Source organism: Nomascus leucogenys, chromosome 11 (genome assembly GCF_006542625.1).
Source record: "Nomascus leucogenys isolate Asia chromosome 11, Asia_NLE_v1, whole genome shotgun sequence".
In the NCBI taxonomy this organism is placed as follows: domain Eukaryota; kingdom Metazoa; phylum Chordata; class Mammalia; order Primates; family Hylobatidae; genus Nomascus; species Nomascus leucogenys.
Window position 1 is genome coordinate 35,625,589 of NC_044391.1, and position 21,827 is coordinate 35,647,415.

At 36.1% G+C, this 21,827-nt stretch overlaps 1 protein-coding gene and 1 pseudogene across 15 annotated transcripts in view; one reads left to right on the top strand and one right to left on the bottom strand.

Annotated features, from left to right (window-relative positions):
• DGKB (diacylglycerol kinase beta) overlaps positions 1-21,827 on the bottom strand; it is a 799,601-nt gene that overhangs the window by 41,558 nt on the left and 736,216 nt on the right. The window lies entirely within an intron of this gene.
• LOC115837349 lies at positions 815-10,813 on the top strand (annotated as a pseudogene).

A 21,827-nucleotide genomic window follows, 5' to 3' on the forward strand; every position in this document is an offset into this window, starting at 1 on the left:
TCACAATTGTAAGATTGTGGAACCAACCCAAATGCCCATCAATCAACGAGTGGATAAAGAAACTGTGGTATATATATTCAATGTAAGACTACACAGCCATAGAAAAGAATGAATTAAGAGCATTTGCAGTGCCCTGGATGAGATTGGAGACTATTATTCTAAGTGAAATAACTCAGGAATGGAAAACCAAACATCGTATGTTCTCATGGATATGTGGGAGACAAGCTATGAGGAAGCAAAGGCATAAGAATGATACAGTGGACTTTGGGGACTTGGAGGGGAAGCGTTGGAGAGGGGCGAGGGATAAAAGACTACAAATATGGTGAGTGTATACTGCTCAGGTGATGGGTGCACCAAAATGTCACAAATAACCACTAAAAAACTTACTCATGTAACCAAATATCACCTGTATCCCAATAACTTATGGAAAATAAATGTTATCAGTGATGGAAGAGAAAAAAGTGCTACAAAGGAATACATATAACACCTTAAAATAGTCCAGCAAACAATCCTACCACTAAATTATTTCAAATGTAATCACAAAATTAAAATAAGGTACAAAGCTCCCATATATAATGCCACGTGGGGTAATGTATGAAGAATACTCTGAAGAATCTCAGTAAGAAGGCTAAGAGCCTGGCCCTGCTGTACTCACATGCACCTGTGCCTGGCCCAACAGCTGGTTCAGCAGCAGCCTTACCTCCCTGGACAGATAGCCACAGGCCTGCTTGGCATCACCACACCTGCACACACCTGAGCCCAGCCTGACAGCCAGTCTGGGTGGCCCCATTTCCCTGCAAATACCGTTGCAGGAATGCCTGGCACCATTGCTCTCATGCTTGGTCCAACAGTTGGTCCAGTGATAATTCCGCTTTCCCAGACAGATTGCCACAGGGTCCAACAACCAGCCTAGCGCTCCTGTCCTCAGCAAAACTACACTGCTGCCATCACAAACTCCTGCAGCCTAGAGCACTGAGGCAATATATATCACTGATGAGGATTACAGCTGAAGAAACTGCACGAAGACTACAGTACTGAGTCGACCTAGAGCTAAAGCCAATGCACCACATTTAACCCTAGGACTTGTTTACAGGAAAACATTTATCCCTACAAAAGCTACTCCATAATGTTGGAAAAAAGTGACTATACAATTAGATCCACAGATATAAATGTAGGGACACAAGAAACATAAAAAAGCAAATAAACATGGCACCCACAAAATGTCTCCAGTAACAGACTCCCAAAAAGGACATTCATATAATATCTGAAAAATACATTCAAAATTATGATTTTAAGGAAACTGTGCAAGATATAAGAGAACACAGAGAAACAATTCAATAAAATCAGGAAAACAATTCATGATCTGAATGAGAAATTCAACAAAGATATATATAAAATAAAAAAAAAGAACCAAGCAGAATTGGAGCAGAAATATTCAACGAACAAAATGAAAAAAATATATAACTGACAGCTTCGACAACAGACAAGATGAAGGAGAAGAAAGAATTTATGAACTTGAAGACAGGTCTTTTGAAATAGCCCAGCCGGGGGCCGGGCGGGGGGGGGAGTAAGTAGAAATAAGAATAATAGAGAACGAAGAAAGCCTACAGGACTTATGGGACACCATCAAGTGAATAAATTTTCTCATAATAGGAGTGTTAGAGGGAAAGAGATGGAGAAAAGCACAGAAAATTTATTTAACAAAATAATAGCTGAAAAATTCCCAAGTATTGGTAGAGTTATGAACATCCAGATTCAGGAAGTTAAAAGATCCCCAATTATATTCAATCCAAAAACTTCTCTCTGAGGCATATTATAATCAAACTGTCAAAAGTCAAAGACAATGAAATAATTCTAAAATCTACAAAAGAAAGGTATCAAGTCTCATATAAGGGAATCTGCATTACACTATTAGCAGATTTCTCAGCAGAAACCTTAAAGCTGGGACAGAATGGGATGATATATTCAAAGTGCTGAAAGAAAGAAAAGCTGTTAGTTGAGAATATTATATAAAGCAAAGATATTTTTCCAGAAATGAAGAAGAAATAAAAATTTTCACAGATAAGAAAAAGCTAAGGGAATTCATTACCATAAAGTTGGTGTTACAAGAAACGCTTGAGAGTGCTACAAATGAAAACAAAAGGACCATAATTACTAACAGGAAAACAAGTGAAAGTATAAAACTCATCAGTAGAGTAAGTTAATAAATCAAATTCATAATATTTCCAGTGATATGATACATCTTTCAATCCTCTAGTATGAACGTTTAATGTCAAATGGTCAAAACCAAGAATTACAATTAATGGCAAAGGAACACACCACAGATAAAGAAATAAGTGAACAAAAGTATAAATTTTGGGGGGAAGGAAAATTGTCTAGAGTAATTTTATGTGACCAAAGTTAAGTTGCCATCATCTTAAAATAGTCAATTCTAACTACAAGACTCTTTATGTTAGCCTGTGGTAATCACAAACAAATAATGTACAGCAGACAATCAAACAAGAATGAGAAAATAAAGCTTAGCACCACAGAAAACCACCAAACCACAGAGGTAAATAGCAAAAGAAGAAGAAAGAAATAAGGAATCTACAAGATAAGGAAAAAATAATTAACAAAATGGCAGAAGTAATTTCTTATCTAACAATAATAACCTTGAATGTAAATGGATTAAATTTTCCCATTAAGAGATAGAGTGGCTGAATAGGCAAAATAAAATAAAATAAGACTCAACTATATACTACCTAAAAAAGACTCACCTCACCAAAAAAGGCAGGCTGAAAGCAAAGGGATAGAAAAAGATATTCCATGCAAACAAAAACAAAAATTGAACAGAATAAGCCATAATGATATCAGATAAAAGATATTTTAAGTCAAAAACTGTTAAAAGAGGCAGAGAAGGTTATTATATATAATGAGAAAGGGATCAATTCAACAAGAGGATATAACAATTGTAAATATATATGCAACCAACACAAAAGCACTCAAATATATAGAGCAAATGTTATTAGATCTAAAGGGAGAGATAGACCACAACACATAATAGTAGGGGACTACACCCACTTTCAACAATAGGAAGCTAATGACAAAAAATCAACATAGAAATATTGGACTTAAACTTCACCATAGACCAAATGGATCTAACAGACATTTATAGAACATTTCATCCAACAGCTGTAGAATATATATTCTTTTCAGTTGCACATGGAACATTCTCCAGGATGAATCACATATTAGGCCACAAAATAAATCTCAACAAATGTAAGAAGAGAGATCATATCAGCTATCTTTTCAGGCCATAATGGTCTAAGCTAGAAATTAATAAAATAAAATTTTGGAAATGTTACAAATACATGGAAGTTAAACAACATCCTTTTAGATAACCAATGGGTCAGTGAGTAAGTTAAAAGGAAAATTAAAACTTTCTTGAGACAAATGAGAATGGGACACATCTTACCAAAACCCATGGAACACAATAAAACCAGTACTAAAAGGGAAACTTATAGTAATAATTGTCTACATCACAAAAGAAGATTTCTAAGAAACAATCTAAGAATGCATCTCAAAGACCTACAATTTGTCATTGATTTAATAATAAACTGAAGCCAAAATTAGCAGAAGGAAGGAAATAATGAAACTCAGAGCAGAAGTAAACAAAATTGATACTAAGAACAAAAATTCAGAAGATCAATAAAATGAAGAGTTTGTTTTCTTGAAATGATAAAGGAAAATCAATAAACCATGAGCTAGGCTAACTAAAAAAAAAAGAAGACTCAAATCACGTCGAGGATGAAGTAGGAGATATTAAAGCTGATACCAACTTTGTTTTGCAATAGGTTTGCAGCTAGAACACCAGTGTCATGAAGACCATTCCTGAAGTCAAATGGGAAAGAAAAGAAAAAGACTCCCATCAACATTGTCAAAACCGGACACATTGATTCAGGCAACTCCACCACTACTGGTCATTTGATCTACAAATGTGGTGGGATTGACCAAAGAACTATCTAACATTTTGAGAAAGAGGCTGTTGAGAATAAGAAAGAGTTACTTCAAGTATGCCTGTGTCTTGGATAAACTGAAAGCCGAACCTGAACATGGTATCACCCTTGATACCGTGTGGAAATTTGAGACTAGCAAGTACTACTTGATTATTATTGATAGTCTGAGACACAGATGCTTTCTGAAAAACGTGAATACAGTCACATCTCAGGCTGACTATGCTGTCCTGATTGTTGCTGCTGGTGTTGGTAAATTTGAACTGGTATCTCCAGGAATGAACAGACCTATGGGCATGCCTTTCTGGTTTACACACTGGGTGTGAAACAGTTATTGTTAACAAAATGGATTCCACTGAGCCACTCTACAGCCAGAAAAGGTACAAAGAATCATTAAGAAAGCCGAAACTTAAGAAAATTGGCTACAATGCCAACACAGTAACATCTGTGCCAATTTCTGGTTGGAATTGTGACAATATGCTAGAGCCATGTGCTAACATGCATTGGTTCAAGGGATGGAAAATCACCTGTAAAGATGGCAATGCCAGTGGAACTATGTTGCTTGAAACTCTGCAATGCATCCTATCACCAATTCATCCAACTGACAAGCCCTTATGTGTGGTCTGCCTCTCCAGGATTTCTACAGAATTGGTGATTTTGATACTGTTACTGTGTTCTGAGTGGTGACTGGGTCACCTTTGCTCCAGTCAGTGTTACAACTGAAGAAAAGTCTGTTGAAATGCACCATGAGGCTTTGAGCGAAACTCTTCTGGGGGACAAAGGGGACTTCAATGTCAAGGATGTGCGTGTCAAAGATGTTCACTGTGCCAACATTGCTGATGACAGCAAAAATGACCCACCAATGGAAACAAATGGCTTTCCTACACAGGTGACTATTCTGCACCAAACAGGCTAAATCAGTGATGGCTATGTCCCTGTACTGGACTGTCACACAGTTCACATTGCTTGCCAGTTTGCTGAGCTGAAGGAAAAGATTGATTGCCATTCTGGTAAAAAGCTGGAAGATGGCCCTAAATACTTGAAGTCTGGTGACGCTTCCATTGTTGATATGGTTCCTGGCAAGCTCCTGTGTTGAGAGCTTTTCTGACTATCCTCTGAGTCATTTTGCTATTTGTTCTATGAGACAGATAGTCACTGTGGGTGTCATCAAAGCAGTGGACAGGAAGGCTGCTGATGGTGGAAAGGTCACCAGAGTTGGTGAGGAAGAAATAAAAGGCATCCAAACTGGGAAGAAGGTAGTCAAATTGTCCCATTTGTAGATGGTATAATATTTTACATAAAGAAAACTCTAAAGACTCCACCAAAAACTAGTCAGACTGAAAAACAAATTCACTAAAATTGCAGGATACAAAATCAACATACAAAAATCAGTAGCATGTCCATATGGTAATAGTGAACTCGCTGAAACAGAAATTTTAAAACTTTCTTTTACCATAGCTACAAAAAAACTAGATACCTAGGAATATATTTAACCAGGGAGGTGAAGGATCTCAACAATAAAACTGTAAAACTTTGATGAAATAAATGGAGGACACAAATAAATGGAAAGACATATTATATTCATGAATTGGAAGAATTTTTTTTAAATGGCCGTACTACCCAAAGTGATCTACAGATTTAGTGCAATTCCTGTCGAAATAACTATAATATTCTTCAGAGCAGCGGTCCTCAATGTTTTTGGCACCAGGGACTGGTTCATGGATGACAATTTTTCCACAGACCAGCCACAGGGTTGGGAGGTGCTTTTGAGATGATCCAAGTGCATTACATTTATTACATTTATTGTGCACTTTATATTATTAGCACTTTATATTTTTACATTGTAATATATAGTTATATATTATTTCATTATGTATTACAATGTAATAATACAACTGACTGTAATGTTGAGTCAGTGGGACCCCTAAGCTTGTTTTCCTGCAACTAGATGATACCATCTGGGGGTGATGGGAAACACTGACAGATCATCAGGTGTTAGATTCACATACAGAGTGCTCAACCTAGATCCCTTGCATGTGCAGTTCACAATAGGGTTTGCACTCCTATGAGAATCTAATGCAGATGCTGATTTGGCAGGAGTCTGAGCTCAGGCAGTAATGCGAGTGATGGGGAGCAGCTATAAAATACAGATGAAGCTTCACTCTCACCTGTTGCTCACCTCCTGCTACACGACCCATTTCCTAATAGGCCACAGACCCATATGCCTGTTTGTGGCCTGGGGGTCAGGGACCCCTGCTTCAGAGAAATAGAAGAAAAAAACAACTATAAAATTCTGTAGAACTACAAAATACCCTAAATAGTCAAAGACATACTGAGCAAAAAGAACAAAGTGGAAGGGATCACACTACCTGACTTCAAAATACACTATTATACAAAGATATAGTAACCAAAACAACATGGTGCTGGCACAGAAACAGACACATAGACTAATAGAATAGAATGGAGAGGCCAGAAATACATTCAACACCTACAGCCAACTGATTTTTGACAAAGATGCCAAAAACACACATTGGGGAAAAAGTAGTGTCTTCAATAAATGGTGCTAGGAAAATTCAATAATCACATGCAAAAGAATGAGATTAGACCCTGACTCATGTTATGTACAAAAATTAACTCAAAATGGATTAAAGATTTAAATGTAAAATTTGAAACTATGAAACAACTAGAAGAAATCACAGAGAAAATGCTTTATGATGTTAGGGTGGGCAAGGACTTTTTAAATAAGATCTCAAAAGCACAGACAACGAAAGCAAAAAGAGACAAATGGAGTTATACTGAACTAAAGAGCTTTGAAGAGGAAACTATTCACAGAGTAAAGAGATAACCTAGAAAATGGGAGAAAATATATGTAGACTATACTTCTAACAAGGAGTTAATATATAGAATATATAAAGGAACATAAACAACTCAGTGGGAAAAAAAAACCCAAATAACTCATTTTAAAAATGGGCAAAAGACTTTAATAGACATTCTCAAAAGAAGACATACAAGTGGCCATTAGTTATATGAAAAAAATGCTCAATATCACTAATCATAAGGAAATGTAAATGAAAACCACAGTGAGATATTGCTTCATTCCAGTTAGACTGGTGGTTATCAGAAAGACAAAAGAAATCAAGTGCTGGTAAGGTTGTGGAGAAATGGGAACACTTCCATGCTGTTGGTAGCAATATATACTAGGACAACCATTATGGAAAACAGTACGGAGGTTCCCCAAAAATAGTCAAAATAGAATTAACATATGATCTAGCAATTCCACTACTGGATGTATAGCCAAAGGAAATGGAATCAGCACGTCAAAAGAGATATCTGTACTCTCAACTTCTGTGTCACTATTTATAATAGCCAATATATGGAATCAACCTAAGTGTCCAACAGTGGATGAATGGATAAAAAATGTGGCAAATATACACCGTAGAATATTATTCAGCCGTAAAAAGAATAAAATCCTGTCATTTGTGACAACATGGATGCACCTGGAGGACACCATGTTAACCGAAATAAGCCAGACACAGAATGATAAATACCACGTTATCTCACTCATTTTTAGATGTGGAATAGTAAAAATAATTTTTAAATATAACAAGAAGACTAGAATCTGGTACATAAATGGATTAACAAGAGTCATTTAAAAAATCTAGCAGTGTGAAATGTCGCATTCCTTGTTGAAATCTAAAAAATGAGGGGTTAATATATGTTATATTACGTTATATATGTATACAGAATATATATATTCTGTTATATATGTATACAGAAATACATATATATTCATAGTGGAAGCCTGACCTTAAAAAGAACTTTTAAAGATGGATTTGATCATCTCTTTTAAAGCCATCTAGTTTTTGAAAACAACCAGCCAGAGCTGACCATAACTTTGTTTTTATGCTAAAATTTTGAACTCCTTTAAATGAGTCTAAAATAAGGAAAGACCAGAAATCACAGTACAGCATATTGTCAACAACCTCTCTATAGTGACCAAAGGAGCTCAGGGCCTGCAAGTCACTGTGTTATAGTGTACTTGAAAAGTCATGTACACCACAGGAACACAACCAAATAAATCATAAGTATTTCACTGACAAAACCCATAGAGAAAGAGTTTAAAGACTTCCCACAGCAATCCATTGTTGCCACTGGCCATGTGTATTATCAGTAAATGTAAATGGAGTTTATGAGGATAAACTAGTGGTGAATATGAACACTGCTGCTTCTGGGTTCTTGAAGCAGTTTGTTCTCTTTAAGCTTTGTGAAGGGACTGAAGGCTTTCACTTGTTTTCTGTGTGAATGAGCCGTTAGTGTGTGTGGGAATGTTTTCACAGCACCATGCCTCTTCTGCCCTTTTCTATAAACTGAGCTACTTCACGTGTCTCCTCATATTAGTGCCATCACTAAACAAAGCAAGCGCTCATGAATGAAGGCTGATGTCAGCAAATTCTGAATAGCTTCTGGAGGGGCATCCTGCACCCTAACACTGATGCCAGCTAAGGGGATGAAGTCACCAGGGAGATCACCCACTCTTATTCTCCTAAGAATTGAGCAGTTCCAGCAATGAAAAGCAATACATAGCAAACAAACAAATATTCAAATTAAAATGCAGTGTAATACAGGGCAGTGCCAATATTACTTTACATATGACTACACGGTCTTTACACTAAATATCCAGAAGTACTGTGAAAATCAGTTATTTTCTTGAAATATATTATAAACTGTAATGAGATGTTTCTATGGTCCCTTTATTTTAGTTTCAGTGAAACATGAAAAACACATAAAAATAAAATTTTAGAAACATGGTAGTACATTTGAATTCACTTATAAACTTAATAATGCTGAAAATTAAAATAAGGACAGAACATGATGATGAGGAAAATTGATTTACAGTAAACATTTCCTTGTAAAACAGAACTGTTTCTGGTATCCAATTTACCCTGGTTACATATGAGTCTTACATGCTTAGCAAGAGATTGAAAGACTTTATAATATTTGAGGTTATTGTGCATAAAACCATTGCTGGTCAGAAGTAAATCTTACTGTCTTGGCAGTTTGTCTTCAGAGAATAGGCTACATGACTAAATAGAATTAAATCTCAGCAACCTTCACGTAGAACTGCTTGGTGCCGAAAAATATCGGATTATATCATGAAGTCTGGTGACTTGCCAGAGAACCCTTGAAAACCTGCTGAGTTCAAGGCTCTGCACAACAGGAATGTCATAGTTTCTGCTTAGAACAGTGTGTGTATTTAAGGAGTTTTGCTGTTAATGCAGGACTGAGGACCCCTCACTCATGAACCGAGACAGGGACTGTTATTGTCAAAAGAACTAAACACACTTTCCTCATTGCCTCACCATTTAAAGATGAGCAGTTTTTGACTCACGCCTCAAAGAAAGAATTATTCTAGTCAGAAAAGACTGCTAAAGTTTTCTTTTTTAAAGCTTATAAACAGACTGTGGGCAGACGGACCATCATATCTAATAAGCTAACTGTTAACAAGTTAGTACAGTTTAGTATACACCTGAATACTTCTATTTTCTATATTTTTCTCCTCCCCCCCCCACACTCCCTTTCTTTTGAAGTAATTTCATTTCATGACCTTATGTCTACAGAAAAAGAATTATATTACTGTCTTGGATTACTAAATTGAATTAATGTTGACATAAATAGTTTTATTTGGATGGAATTTTAAAATTAATTCCATTTGTAAATAACCACAAGAAATACAATCTCCTTTGTCATTTCGATCACAAAGTAGCAGAGAAATCTATTCCACACATAAAATCACTTAGAAGAGAGAACTTGCAACTTACGACAGTATAAAAGATTTTCAGTATCTAGTCACCTTATGACTCATATTAATCATGTACTGACAAGTTTCCAAAGAACTTGAATTAAAAAAAAATAAGCCCTTGTATATAGACATGTTGAAGGACTTAGATAAGTACAAAAAATCTCTGTGAAAAAGTTTTCATTGATGTTTTAAAAAGCATGTTATTTTATCTTTACAAAGGAACTGCACTAATACTAATCTAGCTTTTGGAAAATACAGCAACATTCATGACTAATAGTAGTGTGAAAAGTAGAAATGGACATGAAAAGTATCATCACCTCTAGCAACACTTGAAACCCTAAGAGAGGTTCAAATGCAAACTTTCAGATTTTCGACACTGAAAAACTAAGGACTTCATCTTCCCTTTCAAGGAGTTGCTTTGTGGGGCGGGGGAAACCAAAACCTCTTTTGTAGTACAAACTTTGCCAATATATCTGATTCTTTTTCTACCTCCTCTTAGAAGAGATATACCCCCTTTTTAATAGTTTAAAAATACTATTGCAGTGAAACTCTTGGTACAAAGGAAAATTATTCTATTTCGTCGTATTCTTTTAAAAGTTATTTGTTTAAAAGGGCTTCACTGTATTGGTCTTGCAGCCCTTCATACAACAGAACAAAAGCAGTTCTATGAAAGAAGACTAAACTTGAACAAACCGTAAAAAAAAAAGCAAAGTTCCTCTCTGTTTTTATCAAATTTGATTGCTGCAGCTGTTCCCAGTTTCTGTATTTTAAAAATAGCCTTATTCAGTGCCTTGTTGGCTAAAGGCCAGAGTGCCATTAGAACATGCTGTACGGAAAACCTCTATTCAGTTACAGATACAGAAATATATTTAAGATCAGTGGGGGTCATCTGCAGCAAACACTTGTAAAGGAAAATAGAATTTTAATGTGTTTGGACTGATTGCCACTTTTACCAGATAGTTTAAAGCTTCCATATAGAACCTTCCTATTATTTTTTCTTTTAGGTAAAAATGCAAAATGAATATCAACTTCATTGGAAAAATATTATTAGAAAGGTCTGTTTCTCAAATAACAATTGTACAGCTGAGATACACATTTCAAAGGATACCTACTAGTGGTTTCTGTTTGACAAGCTCACAGGCATTCATCGGGTGAAAAGGTATGATTGAGCAAATGCTACAAATGGAATCATAACTTCTTTCTGATATAGGCCTCCTAACTAAGGTCACGAGGTGTGAAATAGATTGATCTGCCCAAGGAAAATGAGTCTGGGGACTCATTTTGGACTTAAAGTGTGTGGGGAAAGGGTGAAAGAATTGAGTTATTCAGTCAGTGATGTTTCAGAGTTGACCTTCACATCTCTTCAGTTCTTTCCTTTGCCTCAACAAAGGATTGAAATTAGCATTTGGGACTAAACAGATTCCAGTAGGAGTCCTAATCTGAGTTGTAACTAAAAAGGATCTGCTTTGCATAAATCATCAATAAAAAGGAATTTTGATTCCAGGTATTGAAAATAGTAAGAAAAAATTAGAAAGCAGAGGTCTAGGGAACACTAAGGTGAGAAGAGAAAATTTCATTAGGGAAATATACACCAGTTGTCAAGGTATGGGAACATCTGAGATTTCACCTTTCTTGAGAGCTAACATGTTAGCCTGCCATAGCTTTGTTGAGGCTGGCAGAAGACATGAGTCCCCTGCATCAGAGACCCAAGACTTCACTACCTATAGCAACAGCAGTAGCCAGTCTTAACATCTAAATCAGTCCCCCAAACCCCAACTTCCGTTGGGTGAAACAAAGAGGTCTGGGAGATACCTGCACGCATAATGGGCTGCATTATAGAAGAGAAACCCATGGCTTAGGATACCTTGATCTTTCATAATAGAAAATAAGCCTGCCTGGTCTCTTCCCAGCTGCCAAACTGGCTAAAAAATGAAGCTCTTATTGACATTTTTATGGTCATATGTGAATTGCTACCATGATGGTATTAAAATAGAGGAGATATCAAAATATTTCACAATCAGCAAGAGTACTGGCCACAGTGTATCCTAGATATTGTAAGAAAATAGGGTCCCAGAGGTCTCTAAGGTACCTGGCATTGACACTTTAAGTGTTGGATCTGGAAAAGTCTGGGAGGTCATGAGGAGGGATAGGGGGAACCTGGAAGGACAGGGCAAACTGTACAGAAATATTTAAATAATTTAACATTTGGTACAGCTATGCTGAAGGTCCAAGTGGAAGGTACTAAACTGAAATATGTCTCAGAAGTTCTGATTTCTAGTCCTAAATTTTGATTTAGCTAAAGGGCAACTTCAGGTAAGTCATTTAATGTTTCTGGGACTCAGTTACCCCATCTCTAAAAGAGAAATGGTACTGACCTTACATTGTGATTAAATATATTGTTCCAATCAGTCACATAGTAATTTTTTTGCTCATTCGCTTTCACCCCTAGACTAAATAAACTTTATGTATAAGTAGTAAAATTATAAATTCTGTGGCTATTCCAGTTTTGATAGACAAAAATTTCCACGAGAATAGCTTGAAAAATACTGGAAGTGAAGTAATTGAGCGTGATGGGTCTCAGATGAAAGACATTTGGCTACAAATATTAAAGTGGTGGGGGGAATGCAGAATGAATAGGAAAAAGGAATAGAAAAACAAAAGAACAACAAATAAAAATGTCTGATCTAAGAAAGCATTTGGATCAGATGAATGGGAAATGTAATTAGGCTGGACACCTCAGGAAAGGGCGAAAATATGAGCATTTCCACCATGAAATCAAAGTAAGATAGAGTAACTAGGTCAGCACTCTGCAGGCTGCCTAGGACAGGACTGGGCCCACTGTGAACCTAGAAGCAGAAATAAAATCCACATGGTCACATTTCCACAAGGAATGGAACAAATAGATGATGCCCAAGTGTTTTAGACATTAGGCATTGTAGAGCAAAAAGTTCAGTGGGATTCAATTAGTAAGTAGAACAAAGCTTCACTATAACTGGGCAAGTGGCAGTGCACTATAATGAAGCTCTTAATTAGCCTAATAATTTAATATAATTATGTTACTATGTTATTGCTTTAAGATTCTGAAATAAAAGCAGTAGTGATAACAAAGTATACAATTTCTTATCTTTCTGGATAACAATATTGCAAAGCAAGATATTTGTTATTTAGCAAATACTTATTACAATGTCAGAAATTATGAAAACAAGGATCAAAACAAACAAACAAAAACAAAATCTAGCTCCTGAGTATATAGTGGTGTACAGGGCATAAAAAGAGACCTTTACTACAATAATTGACAAGGAGATGTTCAGATTTCACTCCAGGTTCAGAGCTGGCCATAAGTCTAGAACTTCTGGAGGCCAACGTGCCACTGCATGGAGGTCATTCTGGTTAATAAATTGAGCACAAGGATTCGCCCATTCCTGAATCTAGTTCTTTAAACTTGTTTAGTAACAATTCTTCTTTAATACTTTCTCTTATGTTGCCAGCCCTTTGCTAAATGTTATAAAAACACAATATGTTTACGACTCTTTGGTACTCAACCTATACTAGGAGGCAGCAATGAGAGAATCAAAAATTTACATAGTGTGGCCCCCAGAGTGCAAGACCTAGCAGTTAAAAAATGATACATATCACTCTGCACTTTGGCTACCTCATTACCTAGTGAGACACCTCCTCATTGTTGAGCATAATCACTAGGAATATTTTAGTGCAACTCATTTATTCCCCACATTACCCACAAAAGCCATCCCCATTTTTACATAGCTGTTATGAATTTCTAGTTGTCTCTTTTTGTTTCTTCTTGATTACGAATTTGGCAAGAATTTTTATTTTCCTGGCTTACATTTTATCTCGATGTTTATTTTCTTATACACATTGTTTCATAATACTACGTATGATTTCTTTGCCCATTTATCCATTTACCTCATCCAACAAAGTTACATTGAGCACCAATAGATGCTTAGTAGATCAATGTATGCCAGGTACTCTGGAATGTGACTGAGATAAATGTAAAAAGCTATTAGTCTCCTTAAGAGCACTAACATGTAAAAAAAAAAATGTAACGTAGCATTGTCAAAAAGGGAGAGTGTTCAACTCTATGGAGGATGGTTGGTGGTGGGGAGAGAGTTGGGATTGTAGAAGCTTAGAGAAAGCCTAAAAAGTTGTGAGAAATTAGGTAATGAAGATTCAGTCATGAAGGGCCTGAGAGCTTGGATTTTCCTTACATTTGTCTAGGGTGTAGTTAAGAATTCTAAGCTAAGTAGAGAAGCAGTTAGATCACATTTTATAAAGGACATTTAGGGAGTTGTGGAAGATGGTTTCTTCATTCATTTAGGCTGCTATACAAAAATACCATAAACTGGATCACTTATAAACAACAATGTATTTCTCACAGTTCTGGAGGCTGGAAATCCAACATCAAGGCACTGGCAGCGTCTGGTGAGGGCCTGTTTCCTAGATAGCTGTCTTTTCACTGTAACCTCACAGGATGGAAGGCTTGAGGGATCCTTGTGTGGTCCCTTTTTATAAAGGCATTAATCCCAATTATGATGGCACCACCCTCATAACCTAATCAACTCCCAAAGGTCTCACCCCTAGTAACATCACCTAGGGGTTAGGATTTCAACATATGAATTTTGGGCAGACACAAACATTCAGACCATTGCAGATGGATTCAAAGGCAATGAGGTAAGAAACAGCAGGGTGATCAATTAGAGAAGCATTGAAATAATGCTGATGAGAGATGATAGGGAGTTAAAGTAAGCTGTGACCAGGTGCATGAGAGTGACGGTTGCTTAGGAGGTAGAACTGACAGCATTATGAATAGCCACCTGGGGAGTGTCGGAAGGCATCGCAGTGGCCACCGGGGTTCAGGGTTGGTAGACAAGCTGATGATGATGTCACCAACTAAGATGCAAAATGCTGGGGGAAAAGCAAGTGGGAAAGTAGCAAACATGGTAAGTTTGATTTTGGATGTGCTGGTATTGTGGACTCTGGAACATCCATATGGAGCTCTCTATAGAGAGGACGGCCTGGTGAATATATATCTGTAGATGTGAACATTATTTCCAAATTAATTACAAATTAAAAAAATAAGAATCATATATCATGTTGCTTTGGAGTTTGTTGTTTTGTTTTTAGATGTCCAAATGCATAACCTGGCACAGAGCAGACAATCAATAAGCATACGTTGAATTAGTAATAATGTATTATATTAAGTACACTTGAAGCTTTCCTGATAGTCTTCTGTAAGAGGCTCCAATAAAGGATAGACTCACCTTTAAATTTGGCTTACAATGAGTACTAGCTAGGAACAAAATAATTGCTCATGATTTCAGAGAACACTTCTTGAAGTGACAAATGTATTTCTTTTGATAAAGGTAACCATTAATGGATTATCTTTAATGTGATAATTCTTATATTTATCTAGCTCTGTTTAGTTTCCCATTCATTTTTATGATTTAATGTACTCATAGTATTTATATGCTTAAACTATTGTTAACTGGATTTTTTTTCTGGTAACCAATAGCATTTCTTACTGATACAATTTTACAGATGGAGGAAAGAAGTCAGAGAAGATGAATTGTTTGCTCACAGTAATTCAGCAGGGTCTAGGGTTCTTCCCATGATATCATAATTCCTCTCAACATCATGAGGCTACTGATGGAAAGTGCCTTTAGGTATCTGTCATTAATTACTAATATCAAGGTATTTTTCAGGGGCAAAAGCTGTTGTTACTTAGCCACACTGTTGAAAACTCCTTTGTCATGACTAACTCTTGTCAATCCTGACAGTGATTCAAGAAAACTGGTAACTTCATTATTTTTATACTGACTTCACTAAAGATTGAAATCAATTTGCTACATTTTTGGTGTCTTTTAAATAGTATAAATTAATTAGAACCAAATCTGTAACAATAAAATATTATACAGAACTGCCTATTAAATGTTTTGTGTTTTCAAATATTTCTAAAAATGATTACAATTTGATAGTATTATTAAAATTTAAAAATTCTTTCTTTGTGTTTTCAAATATTTCTAAAAATGATTATAATTTGATAGTATTATTAAAATTTAAAATTCCATCTTTGAAACAGAAGTAGCCAGGTACTGATCTGTTACTGTAAGATGCCAATCATATTATCACATTTCTAGTTGCTAAAGTATTTTATGAATTTTGAATTCTATTAAATGGTGATTTATTTTTTTTCCAGATAAGTCACCATGCAAGAGGCACTTATTACACATGTTTTTCAGCATATGTTGCAAGTTTATTTTAATGCTGAAGAGGCACATTATGATCAAAGCAGAATTCTGCCCAATTTAAACTGTTCCAAGCTATTTTCATACATTCACTCATGTAATACTGTAAGATTTACATTAAAATGAATGCTCGTCTACAATTAAGCGATTCAGTCAACATTTCAAAAAAAGGTGCAAATGTGTGCAACGTGAAAAAAAATCAACAGATGTGCGAATAATCTCTACTTCGGGGCCAGTATCAAAAAGAACAGTAGCCAAAAAAAAAAAAAAAAAAAAAAGTTAAAAGTTTCAGCATTTATTTTTTGTCTATCCTCTAAGGTTTTCTATACCTAAGTTAAAGGACACACACATAAAACAGTCATAAGACATTTCCTTATGATGATAATTGGATTAGTCAATAATAAATTCGGTTGAGGAACAAATAATAAACTACAATATTCACAGTAGAACTTAAAGATGGATATATATTTTGTTTTCTTCTGATTCTTATACTCTTCTATTCTGATGATGAATATATTCCAAAGCAGCAATGATTCACCTCTGTTCAGAGAAGAGTACATTTGTAAAACCAGAATATTTAGCACTAATGTATTTAAAAGATAGCTAGCTAGGATATAACAACAAAAGACAAAAAAGCTTCTGATCCTAGAGGTGAATAAATCTGCAAGCCAGTGCATGCATGCAGTTTTGCAGGCTGTATAATACATAACTGAAGGGGTCACCATTCACCATTGTGGTCTAAATGAATGGCATCTTCTTGAATTTTATAGAGCACATCCTGCACAATTATAATGTACTGGGGCCATGGAAGACATGAGTATGATGGAAATGTAAAGAGTTTGTTCAGATAGGATAACTGAGATCAAAGTGCTTCTTAAAACCTCATCTCTGTTCCATGAGATATATTTTGGTGACCATCGGAAGGATGTCCAGTTTTCACCTACTTCAGTAGTAGATGTGGGGCAAAGAAAACCTTGATGCCAATTGACCGTCTGTAATATTTAGACAATCTAAAGCTTCTGGTCTGATAACATGGATAAAAACTACTCAAATCTCATCCCTATTCTCTCCTACCCCAGTGAATTAATTACAGGATATTTCTTCCTTTATTATTTTAACTGAGCTTCCCAGTGACATCTATTTGAGAAAATAAGAAGTGAAAATGGCACTCACTGACAAGCACATTCTTAGATAGGGAGAAAATGAATTGGTATAATTTTACTTAAAAATATTGTCCATTAATGTTTTTCAACATGATTAACATTTATGAAAACATTGATCTATGTTATAGTAAATTACATACTGCACTTTAAAATGAGGACTGTGCTTTTGTTTACAAATTTCAACATGCTTTGCTATCCTAGATGAAATCTGAATACATGAAAACTTGAGGGGCCTTATATATGTACCCATGTTTAATCCTGATGTGGCCCAAGGCTTCAACTGTTCTAATTTATTGCAGCTCTTCTACACAGTTCTACAAGTAGCTTGGTGAGCTGACACATTTCTGTGTCTATATGGATTAATCTGAGCAAGAAAATGATTAGCCTGAAGTCTCTGGTTAAATCACTAACCATACTTTAATCCATTAGATGAGACCACCTCTCTACTTACATTTTAAATTGGGAAACATACAACTGCTGAGAAAATATAGGGCTTATGTTTTTTGATGAGCTAATATAGCCTAAATTGTCTTGGTAAACTCTTCATTGGCCATTTGCCCATGAGAACTAAAAGGTTCAAGTGCCTAGTCAACTGGCTAAAAGGAAGTTTAGCATGTTTCTGGAAATTACAAAATAGCCAAGACCTGTGTTGTCACAACAGGGCAGCAAAAATTCTCCACATTGAAAAAGGGATTTTAAAAACAGGGCCACGAGTATGGGGAAGAGAACGTATGTTCACGTAGATCAATTCTAGGGGAAAAAGAAATGTATTACTATGAATTGTTGGTAGTTATTTTCTAGCAATTCTTTGATATCAGGGAATGTATTTTTATTTGGAAACACTTTAAGCACTTGTATAAGCTTTCGTTGTGTGTGTATGTGGCCACAACTTTAGCTATTCAAGAAATATCATATGTTTTTATCCTCTTAATCAACTTTATTCTGCCTTCATGTTCCCATTGCTCCAACCTATCAGTAAATCTACTCTCAGATATCTTACAGGCTCATTTCCTCTCTAAAGATTGTATAATAGCTAGGAAAATGTGAAAATAGCCTCTTATCTTAGTGTGTCACACTGTCACTGTGTATTCATGTGACACAAGCTTGCATTCTGATGCCATGTCCATGTGGGTCTGAGGAAACTTGCGGAGATTCATCCTGACATCTGCCTTCCCAGATGCACTCACATCTCTTTCAACTGATAATGTCTTTCCACCTCCTCAAAACTCTTCCAGGGAGCAGCTATGGTTCTACATTGTTCTTGAGACCCACCCACAGTAACCATCTTCTCTGCTTGAACCATCAGAATCTCTCCTATCTCTTTTATTATGTTTTAAAGCTTCTCTTTCTTGGGGACACCTCATATCATCTCTTCTGGGAGCAGAAGTTATAAATTGTTGGCCAGAGGGTTGAATCTGGTTCACAGAATTATTTGGCTCATACCATATTATATTCTAAATTTTCAACATTTGCTAAAGGTTTTAAAAAATAAGTGGATTCTACATAAACATGTGATTCTGAGACTATTTTCAAAGATTGGAGGATCAGAAAACATTGGGCCAACTTATCCTTCTTATAAACCTTTTCACCTTTAGACAGGACATGCTCTTTCCAATCACCCAAGTCCCTGCCCAGTGTGCTTCATTTCTGGTCCCACAAAGCATTTGTGATTTGTCTTCTGATCTTTCATTCTCAACTGCTTCTATCTTGTACTCTGCAAAAAAATCACATGGCCAGAATGAGGGAATGAACCTTACTACATATGGGAAGTAGAGTCTTACTGCAGCTTACTAAAATAAGATGGCAAAATACAGGCAGATAAGCCAAATAATATGATATATGTATGTATGTTATAGAAGATAGATCAATTGATTGACAGGTAGATAGAGGCAAGAAAAACTATAGACTTTGGATAAGATCGTTTCTGGTATACAATACCAACTAGTTGATAATTAATTTAATAATGCACATTCAAAATAAAAACTTGCATATTAACTACAAAATGTAAATTTTCTTAAAACTTGGCTTTACTGAAATGAGCTACACAGACATAATATGTGTCCTTGTAGAGATTACAGTCTATACTAAGAAAGACTGTAAAGAGATGTGGAATCCACATAGGAAAATGTGTAATTAAAACACCAGTTGAAAAACATAATAGGGGTTATGACAGGGCTAAGTCCTAGGTGATAGTTTGTAGGAAGAAAAAATTAAACAACCTTAAGGGAAGATTTGCCTGAGGAATTCATGTGTAAGCAACAACTGGAAGCATGTGAGACTCATATCCAGGTGAAGAAGGAGGTGATGGTGGTTTCAGGAGGAGAAACAGCAAGTGCAAAAGTACTGCAAAAGGTGAGATGAAATCTAGTGCTTAAATCTACCTAGAAACCATTCAATATGGTTGCAGCACAGAATTTCAGGGCACGTGGGAGAAAAGGCATATTAGGCTCAATAAGGCAAGCAATACCTGGGCATATGACCTTATAAATCATGTTAAAGAGTTTGAACTTGGCCGGGCACGGTGGCTCACGCCTGTAATCCCAGCACTTTGGGAGGCTGAGGTGGGTGGATCACGAGGTCAGGAGATCGAGACCGTCCTGGCCAACACAGTGAAACCCCGTCTCTACTAAAAAATACAAAAAATTAGCCGGGCGTGGTGGCAGGCGCCTGTAGTCCCAGCTACTCCGGAGGCTGAGGCAGGAGAATGGTGTGAATCCAGAAGGCGGAGCTTGCAGTGAGCCGAGATCGTGCCACTGCACTCCAGCCTGGGCGACAGAGCGAGACTCTGTCTCAAAAAAAAAAAATGTTTGAACTTATATAAGAGACTATGGGTCCCCATTGAAATATTTTTTACAGTAAACAACAATCAGATTTTTGATATTGAGAAATCACATGAACGTGCTGAAATTTAGTTTCTATATCCATAAAATAGGAATAGTGTCGTATATCCTGGTTGCCTCATTGGAGGCAAAGATGAAATCAAATAATATATGCTAAAATTCAGCAAATTCTAATATGCAAGTAATATTATATTGCATAAAATTTATTTAATGTTGCAACTATTTTTTGTAGAAAGTGTGTGAGCCAATCTCTGATAGGCAAATAGATTGTATTACATGACAATGAGTAGTAAAGCACAACTCATATCAGTTATTAGCAAACATTCAATTAAGAAACGTGAAGAAAACCTAAGTATTAGGATAAAAATGTATGAGATGGAATTTATAAATATTGGCAATAACTTTTAATTAATCTTTTATTATACGGTTTTTCTTACTGGGAGTTGAAGAGATTGGTCATAGTTTCTTGCTGCCCAACACTTTTTAAGCAACTTCTGTGTTTCAGGAATAGGAACCCTGCCTTTAGACGGCTACAGAAGCTCTCTCCCTCCGCCTCCTTTGAGGTTAACATGTGATCCATCAGTATGTGATCCATCAACATATGATCTGATAGCACCTGATCCCTCAGACTGTAATCTATCAGAGTGTGAGTTGTCGAGTGTGGGATCTTTCAAAGTGTAATCTGCCAACATATGACCTAAGCTTTGCCAATCGGGTGCATTGGTGTGAGATGTTTGGAATGCAGTGGCTTGAAGAGGGAGATAACAGGCAGAAACAGTTCTGGCCAGGATGGCATGGAGACATTCTGTTCTCTGAGGGCATGGAGTCCGAAGTCCTAGGGGTAACATAAACATCCTGTGCCCAGCTTCTCTATGGTGAGGTGTTGGACTCATGCACAGAAGCAGAGACATTAAGGTTACCTGTGGGAATGCCAGGCTATGTACTCTGTGAGTGGTTCCTGGCTGTATGGCTTTTAAGCCTAATTATCTGTCCTTTGGAGATATTTTGGGGGTAACTAATATCAGTAAATATGTTCCTTTTCTCCTTCCACAAATGAGAGCGGATTCTGTTGTTTACAAGTAAAAATCCTAACTGATATATATGTCAAAATAAAAGTATTTTTTCATCTTAAGGTGGCAACCTTTTTTTATTCCTTTATTGTACTTGGGAACCAGGGCATGAAAACCATGAGGATGAGTGTATAAATGTGGAACAAAAGAGGGGAAAGAAATGGATTCCAATATTCTATCTTCAAAGTGAACTAAAAAAATTTAAAATGAATAACCCCCAAAATTATATATGACTTGTCAGCACAATTTCTCATTTGATCCTTGAACCAGCATCTACAGAACTTTGTAGATGAACTTCTATAGAAGTTTGTTTGTAAAGCTCTACTCTATGATATTCTCAGTAAAGTTTTATAGTGATTAAACATGCAAGCTTTTATATGAGTTCTGGGTCCAGATTGTTGCTCCTTAAGTTATTAATTGTGTGACTTTGAAAAAAGTATTTAATCTGTATAAGCACCTGTCTCTCCAGTAAATTAAAACAAAATATCCAGTGAGTGAGTATATCCAACACATTTAGTGCTATGCTTGGCCCAAGACAGACCTTTAATAGTTGCTAGTACTGCTAACAATTAAAATGAAACATTTGAGCTTGAAAAAATATTTCAAGGGTGGAACAGGAATAGTGGGGACTAGTATTCGGGTTTTTAAACTGCTGGTGGAAGTGCAATATTAGAAGGCCTTAAAAACTTGAAGAAAACA